Source organism: Canis lupus, chromosome 2, assembly GCF_011100685.1.
Source record: "Canis lupus familiaris isolate Mischka breed German Shepherd chromosome 2, alternate assembly UU_Cfam_GSD_1.0, whole genome shotgun sequence".
Taxonomy (NCBI): domain Eukaryota; kingdom Metazoa; phylum Chordata; class Mammalia; order Carnivora; family Canidae; genus Canis; species Canis lupus.
Genome location: NC_049223.1, coordinates 5,165,750 through 5,172,862, shown reverse-complemented (window position 1 = coordinate 5,172,862; position 7,113 = coordinate 5,165,750).

Here is a 7,113-nt window from a genome sequence, read left to right as displayed (position 1 = left end):
GGGAACCCCTTGTGCATTCCTGCCTTTGTTCACATTATTCCTTCAGCCTAGGAAGAATCTCCCATTCCTCCTTGCTCTAGGGAGCAGTATCTCATGGATAGTGTTATAATCGCCTTCTTCATGAGGTTTCTGTGGGGATTAAACAACACATATGTATACCACTTAGCATGGTGCTTTGCCTCCAATAAACTTTCAACAGTCTTATTCTTGTAGGGATACCAGTAATTATATATGACTTCTATGAGTCAGCTTTGTCACCCTCCTCTGAATTCCCCGACTCCTTGCTCTTGCTCAGTAGTGTTCATTGGGCACTTATCTAACAAGTTCAGGCTGGAAATATCAGCTTTTGCATTTTCTCCTGCCAAACCAATGCAGATTATAAGAAGAGTCTGTTTCTTATCCTTCTATGTTATCACCCGTCCTTTCTGTCCCCTCTCCAGCAACACACACACCCCTGACAAAATTCTGCAGACTCCATTGGTGTCCAACAAGTAGAAGGCACTCCATTCCCTCCCCCATATCGTCACTGGATCTTCCTCTGGAGTGTGGGGTGATTGTAGGCAAGATAATGTCATCAGCTGAGAAATGGGGTGAAGCAGGGCCTACTTGATCTCCAAGGAAGAATATGGATAGAAGGTGGTTTATGATTCCAGGTTTATACTGCCGAATGGAAGATATTTGCAAATGATATATCTGATAAGGGGTGAACATCCAAAATATATAAAGACCTTATGCAACCCAACACCAAGAAAATAAAATAATCTGATTAAAAACAGGCAGAGGAAAAAAAAAAAAGAACAGGCAGAGGAACTGATTAGACAATTTTCCAAAGAAGACATATAGATGACCAATGGAATGTGAAAAGGTGCTTGCTATCACTCATTATCAAGGAAATGCAAATAAAAACTGTAATGAGGTATCATCTTACATGCAAAAGAATGGCTAGAATCAAAGAGACAAGAAACAAGTGTTGGCAAAGAGATGGAGAAAGGGAACCCTCATGCACTGTTGGTGGAAATGCAAACTGGTGCAGCAACTGTGGAAGACAGCATAGAAGTTCCTCAAAATATTTTTTAAGAAAAATATATACCATATGATCCAGTAATTGCACTGCTAGGTATTTACCAAAGAAAATAAGAACACTAATTTGAAAAGATACACGCACCTCTTTATTTACTGCAGCATGATTTACAGCAGCCAAGACATATAAATAACCCAAGTGTCCATCAATAGATGAATAGATAAAGATGTGGTATATATGGATATAGATATAGAAGTGGTATATATACCATATAAAGATACACACACACACACACACACACACACACACTAGAATACTACTCAGCCATAAAAAAGTATGAGATCTTGCCATTTGCAACAACATGGATGGATCTAGAGAGTATTATGCTAAGAGAAATGTGTCAAATACTATATGAGAAAGGCAAATACTATGATTTTACTTATATGTAAAATTTAAAAAACAAAACATATGAATAAACACAAAACATAAAGCAGAAACAAACCCACAAGTACAGAGAACAAACTGATGCTGCCAAGGGAGAGGGGGGATAGAAGATGGGCCAAATGGAAGGGGAGTAGGAGATACAGGCTTCCGTTTATGAAATGAAAAAAATAAAAACCCAAGCAAACTCTGTGCTGAGCACAGAGCTGGACGTGGGGCCTAATCTCACCACCCCAAGATCTTAACCTGAGCCAAAACCAAGAGCTGGATGTTCAATAGACTGTGCCTCCCAGTCCGCAGCCCCCCACCAGAAGCTTTCATATATTAATCCAGCACTTTCATTTGACAGGTGGGAAAATTGAGACTCAGAGAAGTTTAGCCATTTTCCAAAGTCAGTGAATTCACAGCACAAGCAGCACTTTGCAATGAGATGATACGCTTGGTGAAGCCTCAGGACACTGCCCAACCATACTAGAGTGTCTGGCTTCACCTGGTCTACCACATTTCCCTACCTACATCTCCTGCTTCCATGTTCCCACTCACCCCCACACTCAATGCCACCTGGCCTTTTTTGAGTCCTGCCCCAGGGCCTTTGTCCTTGCCATGCCTGCTCCTGAGAATTTGCTGTCCCCAATATTTTTTTACAGCTGGCTCCTTCTTCTCAGTCTGCCTGGGTTCCAATACCACCTCCTTGGCAAGGCCCTCCCAGACCAACTGATCTGAATTTCTTCACTCTTTATCATGTCATTTCATTTAATTTCTTCATAGCAATGTTCTCATCATTTATTTTTCACAAACTTCAGAAATGCCTCAGTGGGAAATAACAAAGCAAACCATTGCCTATTCACAGAAATATGTGATTAAAACCAGAATTTTCTCAGACTCTATCATTGTCAAAATGAGAAAATTCATACATGCATGTAGCAAGAAGAGTAGCAGTATGCCCCAACCTAACATCCTGATAATACTCAATTACTAAAGGCTTTTCAGTAGTGCTCTGCCCTGTATTAGCTTCTCTGATCACCCCACCTCAGCTACAGCTTCAATATTCTATTACACGATTCTTCACATATTAACTCGGGCTCTGCTTTTATGATGTAGACTTGTTTGTTAAATATTTTACTTTTTTATTTGAGAGAGAGACAGTGTGAAGAGGAAGAGGGAGAAGCAGACTCCCCGCTGAGCAGGGAGCCCGATGTGGGGCTCAATCCCAGGACCCTGAGATCATGATCTCGGCCAAAGGTAGACACTTAGCCAATTAAGACACCCAGGCATCCCTTAGATTTTTTTTGTTTAACTTAATTTTTGAGCCAGCAAAAAAGAACTGCTTCCTAGTCCAATTAGGTGAACATATCTAGCTCGAAAATTAAACCCAAGGCAATGTCCAGTTAACTCAGTTTTTACCATCTCCAAGGACTCTGAGATTCCATTTATGTTTTCCAATAACAGGGCCAGCCAGCACTGTCTTCTTTAATTTATTTGCCTACTAAAACACATATATACAAATATATGTATGTATATAGAAATATTCTATCTATAGGCAGAGTTGCATTTACTTGTATGTAATTATGTAGATAGAAGTGTACACCCATACCCACAACCACTAAGATTTAATGGACTTAATGGTATAATAATAAAATTGAGATCTATTTCTGTTTTTGACACAAAATAGGAGCAAGCACTCACTGAAGGATCAATAGCTCAGAGCCCAAGTTTAAGGAAACCTGGAGGGGTTGGTTTCCCAAGAAATAGCGGGGTGCTATAAAAATAGCCCATAGGTATTGGCTGGTTAAGAGGCATAACTGTTTCTTTATGCCTCTGAATGGGGAGGCCCGGAAAGGAGGAAGGCCGGGAGCAGGGAGGCTGAGGAGGAAAACAGGCTCCCAGGAGTAACTGCACCACCAACACACCCCCTTCGGCCACCATTCACCTTCTCCCAACCTCTGAGCTATTGTTATTGGAGGAAAATGTAAAATAAAAATTGCTTTGTGGGGCACCTGGATGTTCAGTGGTTGAGCATCTGCCTTCGGCTCAGGTCGTGACCCCAGGGTCCTGGGACCGAGTCCTGTGTCAGGCTCCCCTTAAGGAGCCTGCTTCTCCCTCTGCCTGCGTCTCTGCCTCTCTCTCTGTCTCTCATGAATAAATAAATAATAAAATCTAAAAAAAGTAAAAATTGATTTGAAAGGGTAAAATAACTACAAATGGGCAATGCTGTGGAGACAGCAGATGATTGCATGTGAGAGGAAAGATGGGATAAAACTGACACGAGGGGCCAAGAGGCTGGAGGGAAATAGAGCAAAGCCCAAGGAGGATAACCTGACACCCCAGGTGTGCACGCACCTGTGCTGACAGACACGCGCGTCCTTTCTCCATACGGGCTTGCTGAGCCCCCTCCCGACGTCCAATCCCAGGGAGCTATGCTCCTTGCCAGATCTCTCACTAGAAGACAACACCTACTGAACACAAAACCTGACTCGGTTTCAGCCCCCCCCCCCCCAACAAAGCCTTCCTCTTGCACCCTTATGTGAACACACTGTGCTTGCAGGTCAGATCCTTTGGAAACGGTCTGCAGCTGTTTGTCATCTATCAATCTAGTCTGTCTGTCCTCCTTCCAGGGCAGGGACAGGTCTCCTACTCATGGGTTTAGAGACCTAGAACGACTCTGAAAGATCATCTGGTCCATAGTTTTTGCCAACCCCAGGCTGTTGACCCACGCGGAATGAAGACCTCTCCAATCCGGGGCAAGAGAGAGAAGATCTGTCTCAGGATTTCTCTGCCTTGAGTGCCTCGGTTCCGGGTCACGCAGCTTTGAAGAATGAAGAGGTTGAGCAGGTGAAGCGTGCTGGGCAGCGAGGCAAAGTTTATGGAGCAGTAGTATAAAGCTCCGGGAGAGGGAAGGGACCTGGGAGAGTTGCTGTCGAAAGCTTCTAAGTTTAGGGGGTTTTGTGAGCTCTTTTGCGGAACTTAAGCAATCAGGGTGCGCTTGAGTCATGCTAATTGGGGGCTTTGGTCATGTATCTGTCTACCTATTCGGTTATGTCAACACGCTGATGGGCTTTTTTGCTGACATCTGGGGGCTTATGTCTCAGCCACCCCTCACCTGCGATGGTGACAAATGCTTTGTGGTGAATTGCCTTATTTTAGGACATTTTGCAGAAGTCATTTCTGCGAAGGCTGCAAAGCAGAATTGCTAGCGTGGGCCTGTCTGAGCTATAAAACAGGATGTTAGTGCTCTTTTATTTTAGCTGTCTTAACCCCACATTTTCTTGCTGGGGACCCTGGCCCCGACTACCTAACTGTCCAACTAACTCCTAAAGGCAGGACAACCAGGAAGGGGTTATGTACCGCCAAAAGCCATTCATTTGGAAGGGCAGTCTCTCATCTCAGATGACGCACTTGTCACATTTTGTTGATGCTGTTGCTTATCAACGCCTTATCATTTCTAAAATGATAGGGATGGCAAAAGAGTTACCAACTCTACGAACTGCATTTTATATGTAAACCATAAACCTGAGAACCACTCATTTAATCAAATCTTTCAGATTCTCCTCACCCGAGCCACTTGATCAGTGGCCTGAAATTAATAAATGTAATTGAAATTGACCTGAGTATTTGCAAGTCAAATTGAAAACTTGGAAAGACTGGATTGTGGTATAGTCTCCATGTCACTAGAAGCTACTTATCCACCAATAAGATTTTCACTTTCAAATTCACACATATCCCCATACTTCTTGGCATAGGACTCCTCATTGATTGCTTGCATTTTATTGGGATTTAGCCAGGCAGGTGCTATCTTTGGCTTTAAGTCTGGCCATGCAAACTAATAAGATTTTCATCCCCCCCCCCCCCCAGGCAACTGTTAAAAGACAATAGAACCTAAGATCTTTTGCTATGTTTAAAAAAAACCAAACTTTCAAAATTAGTCTTAGATAGATGGATGAGGAGCTCTAACTGTGAAGTATCAACACCACCTCTTTGCTTCATTCCGTTGACTTCATATGAGAGTGAGTTATAGGGTTGTTTCATAATCTGGACATTTCCTACATTCCAGTGAGTAGAATGGCAATTCTTTCTCTACTTCACATTTCCCAAAGTTTCCTTGTCTGTGATTCAAACAGATTTACACATTTGACTCCATTTGCCATTGCACAGAAACTGACAAATCTCAGCAACATACATCAAAATGTCCATTTAGGAAAAGCACCTGGTTTAACATCTGTCTTTGTTTGTATGGAGGAAGCTCTGATTGTCAAAGATTTGTTATAAACCCAGGGATTTTCTTGATTCTTGCCTTCCCAGTTAATTCCTAGAAGTCTTCCATAGGGAATAGAGAAGATGAGTAGGATGAGAGAAACAAAGCTCTATTATCCTGTTAACCTCTTCATCCCATATGTAAAGGAGAGTATTGTAACTACTATTCAGTTATTGTATATAACTGAAGGGATTCGTTTAAACTGTAAAAAAATGGTATTTTCCCAATGTATATGAGATTTTAAAACATATCTCTATTCACACACCCTCACCTGATATTTTTTTTCATGTGTAATAGTAAAAGGGATTCCAATCACTGTGCTCACCCAACTGGAATTACCTGCCCAGTGTTTATAATAAAACAACAAACCAGACATGTTAATTTTGGAAGCAGAGGGTTCCCAGGGGACCCTCATCTTGCCCTTGCTGCCTACAGATGCACCTGATCCTATTAAATTCCCTCCCAAGGACTTCTATGGCTAAGTAACTACAAATATGATTTAATATATGAGTAACTGTAATTTCACAGGAGGAAGCCAAATGGAGTGGAGTTTGTGGCAGTCTGAAAACCTGGGCCCCTGCCAGGAGAGGTCCGATCCCGGTGTTCATGTTTACATTCTGCCAACGAGGCAGCTGCTGGAGTCAGATTGCCTGGCCTCAGAGGCCAGCTCTGCCTTTTAGCAACTCTGTGACCCCGAGCAAATCACTTTACCTCTCTGAGCATCAGTTCTCTCATCTGTGAAGCGAGGACAAAAAATAGTACTCATAGAGTGATAGTGAAGATTCAGAAGAGAAGAAAACTAAATGCCTGGAACATAGCAAATGTTCAATAGGTGTTTGCTTTATTTTTATTCTGTGCCCATAAGGACCAGGCTTCAGATGCAAGCCCTTCATCCTTAGCTCACCTCTAGAAGACTGTCCTGAACACAAAAAGGAAGTGACTCCCTTTGCTTCCTACAGAGCATCTCCCTGTAGAAGGCCATTCTATGAATCATCCGTGAGGACAGCAGACTAGTGACTGAGGAAGCCTTAGCCGCCTTGGCCTCAGCGTTAACAGTGCCTGGGAGGAGATGGAGACGGGCTGGACAGGATAACCAAGGAAAGAAGCAGAGAATGCGGAAGTAAGCTATATTACTTGGGATGAATTATCCAGTTCTTGTTTTGAACCTTCTTCCCCAAAGCACATCCTTGCATCACACCAATCAGAGTCACAGCAAAGTGACACAGGACATCGGCTTCATTAGAATTGCTACTGTGGTCACATAACCAAGGCTTATGAGGTTCCATTTACACCCCAATGAGAATGAGTCACTGGGGCTCACCACAAGGAGAAAGAGTGACTTTGTCTCCCCCAAACCATTAAAGAGTCTCCAACACCTCAGAGAGCAAGCTGCAGAGAA